At 46.0% G+C, this 18,615-nt stretch overlaps 1 long non-coding RNA gene across 1 annotated transcript; it reads right to left on the bottom strand.

The window, feature by feature from the left end:
* Positions 1–8,276: 8,276 nt before the first annotated feature.
* LOC308584382 lies at positions 8,277–17,829 on the bottom strand. The gene is made up of 3 exons (XR_014006790.1): positions 17,454–17,829; positions 16,923–17,041; positions 8,277–8,390 (listed from the first exon to the last, which is right to left on the bottom strand). It is a non-coding gene; the product is annotated as an uncharacterized lncRNA (long non-coding RNA).
* Positions 17,830–18,615: the final 786 nt, after the last annotated feature.

Genomic DNA, 18,615 nt, shown 5'->3' on the forward strand with positions numbered 1-18,615 from the left:
GCCACCCGAGATGCGTATCCCTAGGCGCTCCCCGAGGGGTTACCGCTCGGGGGCGTGCTTTAGGCCCTAGCCTCCGTAGGTTTCGGACGAGGCGTCGCCCCTCGGAGTCCTTTAACGAACTACCCTTCAAGCATTGGGGGAGGTGATGGCGTTCCTCCCCCCCAACCTCATCTGCATGACAATACCCCGGCCAATGCCTACCGCCACCGAGCCGCAAGCCGGCTCGCCGCCAATACCCTTAGACCTGTAACCAATCCCTCACACCTTGAAAAATATCCGCCAACCAAATATCATTTCCCGCATCAGATAGATGCACGCCATCCCAGCGATAAAGCATTTCCTTGTCAAACTGTATACCCGGGTGCTGAATGACCCGACCTCCCAGTGCAACCACTCTGCGCGCCACCGTGCGCTCCACAATCCTTCTAGCCTTATTCACCGCCACGGGCTTCTCTGCATCCCGCCAGCATCGCCTTTCCAGCAAAGATGACCAAATGATTGTAATGCTATCATGGGATGCCCTCAACAGCTCCAAGTCATTGATAATGTTCCACATCAAATTTACCCCTTTCCTATATGCCAAGTCGTTCTCGCCCAGCTGGATGACCAAGGCATCGGGAGGGCCCTCGACAGCGATTCTTTTGGATACAACTGGGAAAAACTCTTCCCAACGCATACCCCGCCTAGTGATCCAAGATAATTTGACCCTGTTGGGTAGCTGTAGCTCTTTAACCCAGCCCCTTCGTTCGGCGCGCCGCTTTGCCCAATAAACGATGCTGTGGCCGAGGATCCACAGTCGAACCACACCAGTACCTGAAAAGAGAGAATTGGAGAACCGGATCAGGTGGAGTGCCCTAGGGGAAAGCTGGGGGAAGTTTGAAGGGCTAACGGATATAACCCTGGAAAGCATTGGATTTCCAGCGCCCCATGTCCATGATTCTTTCAGCCGGTAAGCCCATATGGGCGGCGGTAGTCGCCGCCCCGATGCGAAAGGAGTGCGCGGCGTACTCCTCCTGGGGAAGCCCGATGGCGGCAATTGCTTTGCGCATAACCCTCGTGAACTGCTGCTTTGAGAGGGAGGAACCATCAGAATGCAAGAAAAAGGGCCACTGGATTTTGGTCTCACACACAGGTATTTTCTAGCATCCTTTACCGGGCAAGGGCCCGCCTTTTGAGTCGCCTGGAGGCGAACCAAGGCTCCCCTGCCAAGCTGATCAGTCTTTGAACTACGGATTTTTAACATTACATGCGAACTGCCCACCGTCACGTCCTCAAGCAGTAGCCCCTTAGAGGCTGTGCGGTTCTCACATACCACTTCACCTATGCGTAGCGCGCCAAAGAATGCGAAAGAAAATGCTGCTGAAAATAGTCTTGCCTCATATCTTGACCAACACAGGGCCCTCAACTTCCTACGAATTTGGGTGAGTATATCTAAAGTTATTGGTCTTCTCCTGTCCCTGCCATGAGGCCTGGACCTGCGCCAGCCCTCAAGCATCTTACGCACCACGAAATGCGAACAGGGATCCACGGAAAATAGAGTTTTAGAAAAGAAGGATATAGCCGCTGAATGGATATTGAGGGTTTTGGGGGCCCGGCCAAGATCTCTAAGGTGGACCAAATACTCTATGACTTCGGACTTGGACGGTGGCCTGCCTGGCTTGGACCGTCCCTTTCTGATGCGGAAGGATGTGAAGTCTAGCCATGCCTTATTATACGATCTCAGGGTAGAAGGCGCTAGCGCAGACAATACTCCCTTTATTGCTTCTCGCTGCCAATATTCCAGAGGTGCTCCGGGAATGGTTGCGGCTGCTGCTGCGCATCCGGCGCCAATGAGCGAAAGCGTTCCATCTGGAAACGGGATAGAGCATCCGCGATGTTATTATCAATACCAGGGACAAACTTGGCTGAAGCGTGAAGGTTCAACCGCAGGCAGGAAAGGACAAAGTACCTTAAAAGGGACGCTACTCTGGGTGAGCGTGACGTTTGTTTATTCAAAACTGACACCACCGCTAGATTGTCCGTCCAGAAACAGACCCTATGGTTTTTGAACTGGTCCTCCCATAAGTGAATTGCAACTATGATGGGAAAGAATTCTAAGAATGTCAAGTCGCGTAGTATAGGTTTACCTTGCCAGGAGGGGGCCAGTGCTGGGCACACCACTGGCCCCTGAAGTATACCCCAAAACCAAGAGACCCGGCCGCATCCGAATGTACTTGGAAATCGGACTGCAGCGCCAAGCTATCCTGCCACAGCGATATGCCGTTGAACCCTTCCAGGAATTGTAACCAAATGAGGAGGTCCGCCTTTACCGCCTTAGAAAGGCGTACCCTATGATGGGGTGACCGTAAGCCCATGGACAGCTTTGCTAGGCGGCCGCAGAAAGGGCGACCGGGGGAGATCACACAGCAGGCGAAGTTGAGGTGCCCCAGGAGGGATTGAATTTGTCTCAAGGTGACCTTCTTTAGGGGCAGCATTTGGCCGATAAGCTCTCTTAAGGCAGCCAACTTTTCAGCCGGTAAGCGCGAGGTTTGGGCTACGGTGTCGAGTTCAATGCCCAGGTAGGTCATAGTAGTGACCGGACCCTTGGTTTTCTCGCTCGCCAGAGGGACCCCCAGATCCCCAGCTAAGGATTCGAAGGCCCAGAGGAGGGACCTACACTCGCCTGCGTTACTTGCCACCAAAATAAAATCATCGAGATAATGACCCACCCCTAGAGAGCCAGTTTTAAACTTTAGGGCCCATTCCAAGAACGTGCTGAAGGTCTCAAACGCAGCACAGGCAATAGAACAACCCATGGGCATAGCTTTGTCAATGAAGTATGCTCCCTGGAATTTGAAACCCAACCAGCGGTGGTCTTCCGGATGAACCGGGAGTAAGCGAAATGCTGACTCGATGTCGCATTTTGCCAAAAAGGCGCCCCTGCCAAAGCTCCGCACCAACCGCACAGCTTGATCGAATGAAGAGTACTTCACCGTGCACATCTCTTGGGGAATGGCGTCATTAACCGAAGTTCCTCTAGGATAGGACAGGTTGTGTATCATTCTAAATTCTCCGGGGGCCTTCTTTGGGACAATACCCAGTGGGGAGATATGAAGCCCCTCAATAGGCGGAGTTGCGAATGCACCAGCTACCCTGCCGGCTGTAATTTCCTTCTGTATCTTTTTAAGCGCGATGTCGGGTCTTTCTAAGACTGATTTCTGGTTAGGTGGGCAACTGGAATTGGGTGTAAAAGCAATCGGAATTCTGAAACCTTCGGAAAACCCTTCCTCAAGTAGGTGAGCTGCACGTCTATTTGGATAGAACTTCAAGAGTGCTCTCAAGGGCTCCAATTTTATCGGAGAGCACGCGAGGCCTAGGGAGATGTTAGAACCGAGCCCCGGCTGGCCCTTGGGCGGGGGCTTCAGGTCCGGCGGAGCCACCCCTGTTTCCCCGGGAGAGGTGACCCCTGCCCCCCGAAAGGGCTGCTGCCTCCCTTTGAAGCAGTTGACCGCAGGGTGGCTGCCTAAGCACCTCTCGCATTCGTGCAGGTACTTACAGGTAACGCGCTGACAGGCACCCTTGTTGAAGTCCCAGCACTGTCTACGGCGTTGGGTCTCCACCTTACCAGCTTTTGGCTGTTGGGCGGTTTTCTTCTCAATATTGGGCCCCACATGTTCAAACCAGCAGTTGTTGTCCTTTTGGTCCCAGCGAGTTGAAGACAGCAGCGAGGCATTCCTCCGAAAGTCTTCATCGTACGCCAAAGCGGCCTCATCACCTGCCTGCTCCCGTGCCCTCCTGACGTGTGCCAGGTAGGACACGAGATGCGCGCCCCTCTTAGGATAACAACTTGACACCACAGCCATAAACACTTGATAGCCATTAAGCCAATTCTCAAAAGATCGCTCTACCCGGGGTACCCTGTACCTCCTTTTCCCATAGTACTTAATTTTCTCCCCTTTTCCCTTTACCTGGGCTGGGGGCAGCAAGGAAAACATATCCACGTAATTGCCATTCAATATCTTGTTCCTCTTCCTCTTAGAGAGGTGGTTCCCCAAAATAAAGTCAGTGGCAGCATTGGTTGAGACTTTAACATCTGGGACCAAAGCCCCATCCTTCCAATCAAGCGTGCCATTAAATGCCTTCCTGTGTGAGTTGGCCCTTCGTTCATGAACCCATTGGGGAGCTCCAACTTCCTCCCCCTCCCCCCAATAGGTCTCCATTGGAGCGTCACTATCCCCATCTGAAGAAGAGGTACCTGTTTCTTCCTCGGAGTCCGAAGTGTCCCTCTTTTTGCTTTTCTTCGACCGATGCTTCTTCTTCGCCTTCCGCTTTCCGCCCCGCGGTGCGTCGTCACGGGGGGGCTGGTCGCTGGCAGCGGCCACCTGCTGAGGGGGCAGCTCCTCCTCGGAAGATGACTCCTCCGAGGTGCTTGGTTGACTAGGGTTATCCTGGAAAACACTGGGAACGTCAATCACCTCCTGGCGCGGGGCTGATGTAGAGGCCACCGCTGGCCTGGCCTTTTTTGCGCTCGACCTAGGTTTTTTAGCTGGTGCCTTGCCTTTTGGTGGACCTGACTTAGATTTTTGAGTTTTGGCAGCTTGTAAGCGCGTCCGCGGCCTGCTGGGGGCCTGCTCAACCACGTTAGCTGCACTAGTGGAGGGACCATCCTGACCCTGCTGGCTGGGGGGGGTGTCTGGTATGCAATCTTGTGTCAACTCGACAATGTTCGGTGAGGGAGTGATAGGTGCTCTGCACTGCGCGTAGAATGCTTGCAGCGCGGAAACGAGCTGCGCCACGACCTGTGGGTTACCTGGGCCTGCTGGCATTAAGGCGTTGCCAAGTTGAGGTTGTTGGGGGTTGCTGTTGCTCTCCATGTCCAAGCCGAAAGCTGCGCCTCGGGGAGGGGCGAAGCAAATCGAGTGTCTATTTTATTTATAGTTTATCTATGTATTTATTTATATATTTTTATTTTTTATTTATTTAATTTTTTTTGTATTTATTTATTTATCTATTTATTTATTATTTCTTATTTATCTATTAATATTTATTTATTTATTTAATTCTATATGAGTGATTAGTTATTTATATGTATTTAAGTGAGTGGGACTATATCGCTATCAATCTAACCTGCTATAGTAGGCTGGAGACTTTGGAAAACACAGCCAGATCAAGCTGCCAGAGAAGCCACTAAGTATGCCTTAGGGAACAATAGCCCTAATCACCAGTCGTTAGCCTAAGTTGACCTGCTGGCTGGCAAGATGATAGGGTTTCTATGGTAACAATTGAACTAGCCAGCAGCAAAAGGAAACCCTCAGAGCCACAACACAGGCGTTCCTAAGGCAACGCAAAATGAATCTCCAGGCAGAGCAGGCCTGGAAGTAACGAAAACAGCAGGGATTGCAGTCAATGGGGCCAGCTAGCTCCTGCTGCCCCGGTAAGATATTCTATATTTATGTATTAGCACCCAATATAATTGCCGAACAAGTTGAAAATAGCCTCATAAACCACCAAATATCCCTTTTAAACACCCTGTTTCAGACTACCACAGCATAACTCGGCTCAAATAATTTGGCACCAAACAACAGAATAATCACAGAATGTTATGAAGGTGGCCGGGAACGCAGCTAGGTTGTAGCTTATTGAACTTGAAATAATACAAGGCAAGCTAAAGCACTGTGATTACAATTGCTTTTTGCTGCAGCTGCTATGCTGCTGTGTTGCCAAGAGGGCGCCTGCCAGGCCTTGTGTTCTGAGTGAACTCACAGGCTAGCCTGCCTATGGCAAAATGGCGGCCGGCAAGGGCCACGTGGGCGGAAGCAAATGGCAGCCGGAAGTGACCCGTAACCTAGCAACGGTGTCGCTTTCGCTCCGAAAACAGGCCAAGCAAGTAATTATTTCCCGAACCACCGAGGACAAGCCCCTGCAATAAGCCTAGAAATACGCGAACAAATTTGTAGTACCCGAGCTAGCCGACCCCCAGTCAGCGAAGGAACCCACCGCACCGGCGAAGACCAGAAAAGACTCCCCCTCGCAGCCCCAGAAAATGAACGCTCCCTTACGTTCCTGCCGCCCGTGGCTACCCCTTAGCCCCTCAGTGAAAAACCTGTGCGTTGCACTGCCGAGGAGTGAATCTGCGCCGAGGTGACGAGTCTGGAGGCACTGGAAAGCTACCGGCGACCGCTGCCGCAAGCCCAGCTGATGAGCGGCCACTTGCGGCTTTCAAACTGCTGTCGTGCTTGTATCCGCTGCCGCAGGCTCTGCTGATCAGCGGCCGCTGGCAGGCAGCTGGGCGGCTGAAAGCGCTCTGACCCGCTTCCGCAGGATCAGCTGTTGAGCGGCCGCTTGCAGCTCACCGAAGGGCTGTCGGCGCTCCGATCCGCTGCTGCCGGCTTTGCTGATAAGCGGCGGCTTGCCGGCTGCAGAACGGCTGCTGGCGCGCGATCGGATGCACCGCTGATGAGCGGCGATCTGCGACCCCAGCTGATGAGCGGTGATCCTAGGCCCAGCTGATGAGTGGCAATCCAAATGTGAGGCTGAGGAGCAGCGGAAGAGCGGCAGCAATCCAAACCGCGTCGTCTCCCGGGCGAAAAGGGGCGAGCCGAGGGCTGCCCCGACCTTAAGTGGCCTTTCTAAGGCCCGCCCCTGCCGCCAGCCGATTGGCTGGCACCAAGGGGATGTTAATTGGGGGAATCCCGGCGGCCTCCCGCGAGGCTGGCACCAGCCTCGCGAGGGCGAGTGTGGGTGGTGTCGTGATCCCGCAACCCCCCCTCCTCCTGACGATCGGAAGGGGCATTGTCTGCAGACAGTTTTTCCATGTCATGTGGCGAGCATGACTAAGCCGCTTCTGGTAAAACCAGAGCAGCGCATGGAAATGCCATTTACCTTCCGCCAGAGTGGTACCTATTTATCTACTTGCACTTTGACGTGCTTTTCAACTGCTAGGTTGGCAGGAGCTGGGACTGAGCAACAGGAGCTCACCCCGTCACGGGGATTTGAACCACTGACCTTCTGATCAGCAAGCCCTAGGCTCAGTGGTTTAGACCACAGCGCCACCAGCATCCCCATATGTGTCCATATATATATCACCTTTTTACCAAGATACCAGAGGCGGCTTACTATTTTAAAATATGAAGTGTTCCCCTGAAACAGGGACTGGTGTTTTTTTCAGGAAAGCCTCGGCTTGGGCTTCTAGAAGCTTGGGCTTCTAGAAAAAGAGGTGCTCATCATGAATGCCTTGCTTGTTCTCTTTTAATGGCAATGGGGAGATGCTAGAACTGAGTTGCTTTTCTTCTTCCCTACACCATGAGAAGGGGGAACGATGGGACCTTTGCCAGTGTACATATGAGGAAACTTTTGCCATTCCCTAAGTTTCAGAACACACACACAAAATTGTGAGTTGCAAAACAGTTTGTCCAAAGCCCTCTGATTCTTATCTTGAATTAATTTTATTCTTTAGACCTTCTTCACCTGCCAATACTATGCTATTCAGTGCTTGGGCTGCTTGTCTGTGAAGCATAAAATGCAGAACTCCTTTTAATAACACCCTAGATATAAAGCTAGCTGGTGAGGATTAAATGGAAAGTAGATTGTTATCTGATGTAATGTTGGGAAAAAAGCTGCATACTAAAGGGGGGAAATGGTCTGGTCTTTTTCTCTGATTGGCAGTTCTTTTGTGCTACAATATTGTTATGGATGGCAAGAAGACAAAATGAAGCCTGCTTTTTATACCCCTAAGTAACTTTAAATAACAGTCAAAGTTATTCCAAGTTCATCAAGGAACATTGCGATTTGCAGATCCATCAAGCTGGGCTTTTCATCCGTTTGACTACAATGCCTCCTGTCTCACATCTGAAGAATGACTCATATGGAGTGGCATATATTACTATAGGGAAAGAAGTAATTCTCAAAGTTCTAATAGGTCCAACAGTTGTGGTACTCTTTCTTTCTTTCTTTCTTTCTTTCTTTTTTCTTTCTTTCTTTCTTTTTTGAATTCAGTAAAAAAAGTAACACATCAGTCAACATGGAGAAAGGTCTGCTCTAGGGCCAAAATGACATATTATGTTAAACGCATTTAACATAAATGCCATTTACCTTCCCGCCAGAGTGGTACCTATTTATCTACTTGCACTTTGACGTGCTTTTCAACTGCTAGGTTGGCAGGAGCTGGGACTGAGCAACAGGAGCTCACCCCGTCACAGGGATTTAAATAAGAGCCCTGGAAGGGTGAGTAATAGACATCAGGACCAAGATGGGAGTAGAGCTGTAATCCTTTCATCACCCCTTGCCACAGTTCCAAGGAAACCCTCTCTCTCCAAAGTGTAGTGCTCAAATGAATCTCCTGGTCAGCCATTTTAATGGTGGGTTTTGTTTTCCCTTGCTTGTTCTCTGCCATGAAACGGTTCTGGGCAAATCTAGTGAAATAATATCCCATATGCATTATACATTTAAAGCAATATCATTCCACCTTATGCAGTAACTGCTATCCCCCAAATAATCCTGGAGGTTGTGGCAGACCCTCCATCATCATCATCATCATCATCATCATCATCACTTTTAATTTGTATAACATCCTTCATTTTTACAATACTCAAGGCGGTTTACAAGCTGAAGAAACAAAGAATGTAAACTTTATAACAGTCTAGTGCAATACAAAAATGCAATAATAAAACATAGCTTTAAAATAAGCAACCTACATCAAATAAAGTAACATTCAACAATCATTAGAATAGTATAGAATAATGATATCAGCATATAAAAATTAAACAGAAATCTACTCTTAACAATTCCAATAAATAATTCCTAAACTACAATCAATAAAACAATGGCAAGCCACAGTGCATAAAATAATACAATACAAACTGAGAAGCAGAGACTGGAGGGTGGGGCAAGGGAGGTGGAAGAAGGCCTTGCCTGATGAAATATTTCCCCTCACCTCCATGTGTCCCTATTTTTCAGGGACAGTCCTGGATTTACAGAAGCCACCCTGGTTTCTGATTTGATCCTGCAACATCCTGCTTTTCCTTAGGACGTCCCTATTTTCATCAGAGAAATGTTAGAGGGTATGGAGTTATGCGACCCCAGAGCCAAGGAGAATTAACTACACAAACTATAGAATTCATCTGAAGGCAGCCCTGCATAGGGAAGTGTTTAATGTTTAATGTGGACTTCCGGGGTGACGCCATCGGCAATGGCAGACTCCCTCTGAACCGGAGGGACCAGCTCCGCATGAAACGGGTCCTTTCCGCTGCGGCGAAGCGGGGACCCTTTTAGAAATCACAGGCGGATGAAGCCTGTGACCGTGGGACTCGGCGGGCACCCTTAGCGCCCCCCCAACCCACAAAGGAACCCACTAACGGGCTCCGAAGTGAAGAGGGGGAAGGGGGTGGTGCTGTGAGTCAACTGCTTTTTCCATGGAGCGAAGCCACATAGCCGTTGCCGGAGAGTGCTGCCTTTTTCCTGGGAAAATTTGGCATCTAAAATAATCACCTGTGAGTACTTAAACATTGAACAATTGGACTTCAAATAAGAACTGGCGATTAGAAAGGAATTGGACTTAAAAATTCACCTTAATTTGATACTGAAACGGGAAGGTCTAAACAGGAAGTCAGCCTTCCGTTTCCTTGTAGTCAGAAGAAAGCAAAGATAACGTACACTAGAGCTTAGAAAATCACTTTTAAAGGATCGGTTTTCACCATTTAAAATCGTTGAACCCCCCTTCGGTAGCAGGAGAAGAAGGGGGATCTTTTTTGGACTGTTTAAACCTGCAGAAGTGAGTTTAAAGTAAAGTAACTTTCCACCGTCCTGACCCTGGAGCGGGGTGTCAGAATTGACGTTTTGAAGCTCATTGACCAGAGACAAATGTTTTTGACAGATAGTTAAAAGAAGAGTAACATTGTGATTCCACTGTTTCCTTTCGCATTTTAAAGGAACAAATATTGACAAAATATCTAAAAAGAAACTGTGTTGCTATTGTCCTTAAAAGAAAGAACAACCAGAAGTTTTCAGAAGCACTGTTGGGTGCTTTCTGTAAAATAAATGCCCTATTGGATCAGTTAAGTCAGAAGACGGATTTGATGACTAATGCGGCCAGAACATTTGAACAGGTAGTGGGAAACTATTTGGAGCCCACCCAGGAACTTAAACAGGAGTGTGTCCTGACAGAGCAGATGAGAGAAGAGGATGTTGCAGAATCTTGGGTGCCAGAGATGGAGGGACTTTTGGCCCAGCAGGAAAATGAGCTTTTGGATTTGACAAATGAACTTGGAAAAAACCAGATTTGGAAAGACAAAGTTTGGATTTATTTGGAAATGGGGGGTTGGACTGACCCCCCTATGCAGGGATGTTTGGACTTTCCGAGTCTGGCAATGGGCCGTCAGAGGTTTGGAGTTGTTGGGGCTTCCAATTTTGGAGGGAATTTGAAAAAATACCACATGGAGTCTAGTCTGGACTATGGGAAAGGGGCTGATTTGTTGAAAAGGGTCAAAAACACTACCAAGCTGGAGTTCCCACGAGTGAAAGGAAAATATGAAGAAGAGTCGCGGAAGGGACATGGAAGAGATTTGAAGGCCTCGGATATAAGATCACCAGGTTAATGTGCCAGACTAATGGGATAAAAAGGACTGACAATCCTGGGACTGGGGGGAGGGGACGCTGGAAGAAGATTGGATTGTTTTTATTTCCTTTTTCTATCATTAGGATTTTTTTATAAAATTGATGAACGTTGGAAAAATGTTGAAATGAAATTACTTGGCTCTTGTAAAAATGTTTAAAGAATTAGGTAAAAAGGTAATGGTTACGAGAAGTTGGCAAAAATAAGATTTAAGTCTTAAATTTTAAGGTTTTTTATAAGATAAGATGAAAATTGAGTAAGGTAATGTAATGACAGAATATTATGAATTATGGAAAGGATTTGCCCTCATAATTATTAATTAAGATACAAGAGATGGGAGGAGAAGGAGGAGGTCATGGAAAGAAGGTAATGAAAGTGGAGAATTTGAAAATGATGGTTTTATTTTTTCTTTTTATTTTTCTGTTTTTGTCTTTTTTTCTTGTAATTTAAAAAAAAATCTTTTTTCAATAAATATCATTTAAAAAAAATAATGTTTAATGTTTTATTGTGTTTTTATATATGTTGAAAGCTGCCCAGAGTGGCTGCAACAACCCAGTCAGATTGGTGAGGTATAAATAATAAAATTACTAGTATTGTTATGGAATAGGACATCCTTATTTTCATTGGAGAAATGTTGGAGGTTATGACGTTGTCTCTTTAGGGGGCTAAGAGCTATTAGAAGACCTCTATTCCCCTCAGAGCGGGACGCAGGTGGCGCTGTGGGTTAAACCACAGAGCCTAGGGCTTGCCGATCAGAAGGTCGGCGGTTCGAATCTCCGCGATGGGGTGAGCTCCCATTGCTCAGTCCCTGCTCCTGCCAACCTAGCAGTTCAAAAGCACATCAAAGTACAAGTAGATAAATAGGTATCACTCCGGTGGGAAGGTAAATGGCATTTCCGTGCACTGCTCTGGTTTCACCAGAAGCGGCTTTGTCATGCTGGCAACATGACCCAGAAGCTGTACGCCGGCTCCCTCGGCCAGTAAAGCGAGGTTTAGCGCCGCAACCCCAGAGTTGTCCACGACTGGACCTAATGGTCAGGTATCGCTTTACCTTACCTTTCTCTGTGAGAGAAATTGGAGTCTCCTAACAACTCTCAGCAAGTTTACGGAACTACCATTCCCAGGATACATTGGGGTAAGCCATGACAGTTAAAAATGTTACAATCATACTGCTTTAAACGTATATGCAGATGGGGCTTAAGACAGCAATATGAATAATTCACCACTATTTTTTCCAGAGGGCACTTCTATCTCCCCCAGTGAATTATATGTTTTCACTCTGGAAGGCCAGCTGAAGTGTGATTTTATTACTCTCACTTATTACAATTAGTTAAAATATTCATATACCGCCTCTCATTAAAATAATACTCAGATGGTGTGCAATATGAGAATTCAATATACAACAGCAATTCAAAAAGAATTCCATATATAATGTTTTTTTTTTAAAAAAAAATACAATAAAATATAACAGTTATCATAACCAGGAAAAATTCAGCTGGAAAAGCTTGAATAAATAGATAGGTCTCGTGAACCTATTTTACTCTTTATTTTACTAACAAGACCTTATGTCTTGTTAGTTACTCGTGCGTAAATTGAGTTACTCGTGCGTAAATTGGTGCATTTCTCGGTTAATTTGCCTTGTTAAAACTTTCTGACTGCGCAGCCCCTTCTCATGGTGGTTGCCTCAGTCACTGGCAGAATCCGTCAGTGGGCGTTTCTTGAACCTCTTCCTGTTGAATGGTTTCTTTAAATGTAAAGGTTCATCATTGTTCCACTCCATGTGTATGTCTTTAAGGGGCCAGAGCAAGGGCCAGAGGAAGATAACGAGACCCAGCTTTACAGCTGTGAAACATAGCAGGTGCTGCTGAGTTGTATTTGATTAAGGTGTGTCAGCATCTGGGTAGAGTATATAAGGAGCAGCACCTAGCTCTCCCATTACCCTGGGGGATGGGTTGGTGGTTGGGTCTGGTTTGTTGATGTATTTAGTTTAAATGGAGTTTTTGTTTTTCTTATTAAAACCTTCTTTAAGTTATTTTTGAGTCCTTTCTTTTTAATGCATGGTCTCCCCAGCAAGCTCTCTGCAGCGCTACCATACTGCAAAAAGCCAACATCTTTGGTTATGGGCCCAGCTGCTGAGTGGATGACTGCATATTTTTGGACTCTGAGAAAGGTTTGAAAACTCCTTCTCCTGTTAGTGTAGTTTTTGTGGGTCTGGAAGAGTTCCAGAATGGTTGACCGGGTTCCTTAAGCTGAGAAGGCTCTGGTCTTCCCACAGCTGACAGATGAGAACTATAGTTTATGGTCTTTTCGGGTGGAGGCGCTTTTGACCTCTAGAGAAGTATGGACCTATGTAACTGATGACACTCCTGAACCTGTGACTAATGCTTGGTCGAAAGGAGATGCGAAAGCCAGGGCGATAATTAATTTGGCAGTCAGCGACCAGCAAGTAGTCTATATAAGAAATAAGAAAACTGCCAAAGAAATGTGGGACAGTCTTGCAGCAGTGCATGTTAGAAAAGAGTCAGCGTCTGCATTGACGTTTTTCAAGTAGTTGTACCAGACGAAGTTGCAGCCTGGTGGTGATTTGGCAGCACACTTGAGACGTCTGGAGGCAATACGCGGTGAATTAATTCGAAGGGACATGGAGATACCTGATGTTCAGTATATTTTTATCATTCTATGTTCCCTTAATGAGGACTTTGATGGTATAGCTAGCCAGATATCTGCCGTTCCACCAGCACAATTAACTGTGGAAGGGGTAACGGCAAGATTAATGGGCGAGTTGGATAGAAGGGAGGCTTGTGCCATAAGCACTCCTGTTTCCAGAAAGAATGAGGAACACCATATGCAAACCTGTGGTGATACAACTGCATTTAAAGCTGCAAAGCGTTGTTGGCTCTGCAATAAGCAAGGACATTTTGCAAGGGACTGCAGATCCAAAAGAAAGCAAAGTACTCCCAAGCCTGTTTCTGTTCGTCAATCACGGTCGTCAGCCCAGCAGCCGGCATCGTATAGTAGAGACAGAAACGAGCCACGAGCTTTTCATGCTCGGACAACAGATCGTAAAAGAATTAAAGATTCCAAGTGGAAGTCTTTTGTTATCGACTCAGGAGCATCTCAGCACGTTTGCAATGATCGAAGCTTGTTTATTTCTTTCGAAGAGGAAATTGGTAATGTACATTTAGCCAATTCACAAGTCTTGCAGTCGCTTGGCAGGGGTACCGTTAAACTTGACTCTTTAAACATTACAATAGCGAACTGCATTTAATGCCCGTCAGTGGACAATTTATTGTCAGTAAGGTGTTTTGCCCGTCAAGGCATAACTGTGCGTTTCTTAAAGTCAATGTGTGAGTTTTTCGAGGGGAACAAACGTCTATTGTATGCCTGGGAATCTGATGGTTTATATAGACTGTATTTTCACACCTACTCCCAATTGCCTATAAACTGCACAGTAGCACAGTCAAGCCAGGGGTTGAGGAATGTAAGACCACATTCTGGGTGTGTCCACGAAGCGCACAGAATTCTGTGACACCTGAATTTTGCTGATGTAATTAAGACACAGAATATTGTCACTGGCCTCAACTTAAAACCATGCAAATTCTTTATGCAATGTCTATCCTGTTGCAAGAATAAGATTAAGGTTGCACGCAAGGGTAGGTGCTCAGATAGGAAAGTAACTGAGCCATTTGAGCGTGTACATTGTGATTTAGTTGGGCCACTCCCACCATCATTAGGAGGTTCGAAGTACTGGCTTACCCTGATAGACCAGTATAGTAGATATTGTTGGACTTATGCAATAGCTGAGAAGTCCCAAGCATTTGAGAAGTACAAGGTTTTTTGCAACTGGGTAAAAACGCACTTTAACAAACCTATTAAGAACCTGTTTTCTGACCGGGGCGGGGAATTTGTTTCTGAGGATTTTGAGAAATTCCTGGAAGCGCAGGGGACTACTCATGAGTTATCTTGCCCCCGAAGTCCCTGGCAAAATGGGCTTGTTGAAGTTGTGCAGCGTGACCTGCAGGCAGGGGTTAAAACTTATCTACATGATGCTAATCTGCCCAAAGATTTTTGGGCTGAAGCGCTTAATGCTTTTTGCTATGTTAGAAATCGCAGTTATCATTCTGGTTTAGATGTCACCCCCTATGAGAAGCTGTTTAAAAAACGCCCTAATCTGAAATACCTACGTATTTGGGGTTCAGATGTAATTATGCATTATCCCGCTAAGCAGAAGTTGGGTGAACGTAGTGTTCAGGGAAAATTAATGGGCTACCAGCAGGGGGCGTACAGAATTTACATACCAGCAACTGGCAAATTTCATATTACCAGAAGCATGATACAAACTGTAAATTGGAATGGGGTTGCTGTTTTCCAAGATACTGATGGTATAAATGATACTGAGGAAGCAGGAGCAGCAGCAGCAGCAGGAAATGGTGCTTCTGAATTAATGGAAGAAGACAAAAAGCCTGTTGAATCTGATAATTTGTTTGAGGATTTAAAGTCACAGGCACCTGAGGGGAGGTTAGATTCTCTTGAGTTTTCTGACCATGAGCTTAGCCTACAGGCACCTCTTCAGTCTGACAATGATGATTTACAACCTGAAACTAGTAGTTCATTGAGTCCCATTAAGTCTGAGGAGTTTGACTCTCCTTCCGGACTGAGACGTTCAGATAGAAAGAGGCAGAAGCCACAACGTTTCGCAGATGAACACTTTAATACTGTGTATGCCAATAAGGTAGTTTTTGAGCCAAAAAGCTACAATGATGTTCAGAATTTACCTAAGCACCAAGCTGTAAATTGGTATAAAGCTATGAACTCTGAGATAGCTTCTTTAAAAGAACATAACACTTGGTCTCTTGTACCACAAACCCCAGATATGAGACTTATTGATTCAAAATGGGTTTATAGAGTTAAAATGAATGACAAAAATGAAGTTGTAAGGTACAAGGCAAGATTAGTTGCTAGGGGTTTTCAACAAATTCCAGGAGAAGCTTATGATTTGTGTTATTCACCAAGTGTAAAATATGAAACAGTTAAGCTTTTGTTAAAAGATGCTTCACAGTGTGGAAAAGCCCACTATGCAATGTTTCTCTGCTCTTAAGAGAGTGGTAATGTACCTTAAACATACCAAACATTATAGGTTGCAGTTTACATCCAGTATTGATAAAGGTTTTGAAATTTTCTGCGATGCATCTCATGCAGTGGAACAAAATAATTGCAGGGGTGTGTCTGGTATGGTGTTTTGTTACAACGGTTGTCCATTTGAATGGAAGTCCCAGACACAAAACATTATTTGTCTCTCCACAACAGAGAGTGAATTATGTGCATGCGTTCAGGCCACTCGTGATGTAGAATGGTATCTGCAAGTATTTGCAGACCTACAGATGCAAGTAACACTACCAGTAAAAGTTTACCTTGATTGCCAGAGTGGACTTGCTATCCTGTGTTCAGAGACCAATACGCAGCACACCAGAGTCTTAAGATTATGTTTAGAATTTGTAAAGAAACTAATTGCTGATGAAATGGTTGTATTTAAATATGTTCCAGGTGACAATCAAATTGCGGACATTTTTACAAAAGCACTTCCAAAGGTTACACATGAAAGACATGTACAAAGTATGCTTTATGTTTTTGTTCCACAATGATGAACCACAGGGGAAATGTTGAATGGTTTCTTTAAATGTAAAGGTTCATCATTGTTCCACTCCATGTGTATGTCTTTAAGGGGCCAGAGCAAGGGCCAGAGCAAGATAACGAGACCCAGCTTTACAGCTGTGAAACATAGCAGGTGCTGCTGAGTTGTATTTGATTAAGGTGTGTCAGCATCTGGGTAGAGTATATAAGGAGCAGCACCTAGCTCTCCCGTTACCCTGGGGGATGGGTTGGTGGTTGGGTCTGGTTTGTTGATGTATTTAGTTTAAATGGAGTTTTTGTTTTTCTTATTAAAACCTTCTTTAAGTTATTTTTGAGTCCTTTCTTTTTAATGCATGGTCTCCCCAGCAAGCTCTCTGCAGCGCTACCATACTGCAAAAAGCCAACACTTCCAACATAAAAGTTGTTTGACACCCAGTCTCCTCCTCCTCTCACTGCGCGGGAGTCTTCTGCGCAGGGAAGGCGTGGGTAGCGGAGGACCTGGGCTCTCCTCACTGATGTCCAGTGAAGAGTCCCTGAGCCTGCTCTCCACTTCTCCATCTGCCTCCCTTTATCCCTGGTGTTGCGCTGATTGGCTTCCCCCTCTACTGAGCTGTTTCTCCCCCTGGTGCTGGGTCCTTCGCCAGCATCATCTGGGAGCCTCCCCTTCGCCTCTCGCTCCGATGTCAGTTCCCTGACACCTTACCTTTGTTATTGGAGGATTCAGATGGGACTTTATCACCTCTTCAATGCGCAATAGATACAGATACAGATACAAAACAGATACAGATAGTGGCAGCTTCAAGGCTTCTTGATATCATTATACTGTAAGACAATGAATGACATAACCATTAATCTGCATGGCTAAGGTGATGTAAAATCCATAGTTCTTTGGGGCCACGGCCCGAGGAGGTATGCTCTGTGGAGACATTAGCTCTCTATGATTTGGGGCAAAAGCCACCCTCCAGCTAACATAGGTCAGGGGAAAACATGGCACAGACACCAACTGCTCCTGCATTGAACCTTCAAGCACCTTCATCTTGAAACAGTTGGGTTTCTTCCACTCGTAGACAGAGAAGGATTGCCTCCCCAAGTCATTCATCTGCCTGCAGACCCAGCATTTCCACTGTTTGTTTGGACCATATTGAATGATGGCCTTTATGTGATGCATAAGCCTGGGCTTGTTTTGCATAACTACAAACGAGCAAATTAAAGCTGTAAACTTAAGCATTCTTACCAGAAAGGCAGATAGTCCCATCCAAACACCATGAACTTTCTTCTGAGTAAACCTGCTTAGGATCAGGCTGCCTTGGTGGCCTGATTTCATATTCCACATCTCTCATTCTGTGGCACAAATATCTTTATGATAGCCTGCATCACATTACTCTCATTAACCATAACTCCTAATGAACTGATTCCACCATGGAATTCCCCATTCTTCAATAGCAGTGTCATTATGGAAATGATTTATGAGCCAAATTTCTGAAAGATCCCCAGGCTCCCCCCCCCCCGCATTCATATTTTGCAGTATTTACAACAACAAAATATGGGGAGGAGATACTTTCACCAGGTAGGCTAGATGCCTCTTTCCCACTCACAGAGGCCATCAGAACCGCCTACCCTTGTAGGATGGGAGGTTGAAGCAGATAGCAGGTTTCTAGCTTCACCATCCATCTCCAGAATAGACGGACCTGTCAATTGCTCACAGTTGGGGGGGCAGACTTCAGTGGGCCTGCAAAGAACAGAGTGGAGTCACATGCCAAGACCCCGTGACCCCACAGTTCCCAGGGAGAAATTAACCAGAAAAGACACCGATATCTGAATATTGTAGATATCAATAGGTAAGCCACTATTCCTACAGCATCAAGCCTGAAGCTATGATTAGTGGGTAGGATTCAACTAAGTTTTAATCAGAGTGTACCCACTAAAATAAATGGATCCAACTTAGTACGAGTAAAACTTAGTTGAATACTATTTATTATTATGACTATTATTATTTAGCTTATTAGTCTTTCGTTACTAAGGTTTCCAAATGACTGAGATGGGTGCTGGTGCTGGTGAAAGCAGTATCTGGAAATCTCCTGAGCTTGGAGTTCTTGCAATTAGCTCTCAGTGCATACAAGTTACGCTGGCCTGTCACCGACTCTTGACAAATGGTGATGACTTGCAAGCCGGTATAAGTAGAGCTTGCCATAGATGTTTCAAACATAGGTTTAATGCTTATCTTATCCTATGAGCATAATGGAAATCCATTTTTAATCTATACATAATGTATAGAAGCTACGCACAGACCAGTAGTGGATGTAAATATGCTTCTGGCGAAAGAGCACCATCAGTTATATCTCTTGAAGGCCTAGGAGTTTCCAGAAGCAATACGTAATTTGTTGTAAATGTTGGAG

This window comes from Podarcis bocagei (assembly GCF_964188305.1).
Source record: "Podarcis bocagei genome assembly, chromosome: 1".
Taxonomy (NCBI): domain Eukaryota; kingdom Metazoa; phylum Chordata; class Lepidosauria; order Squamata; family Lacertidae; genus Podarcis; species Podarcis bocagei.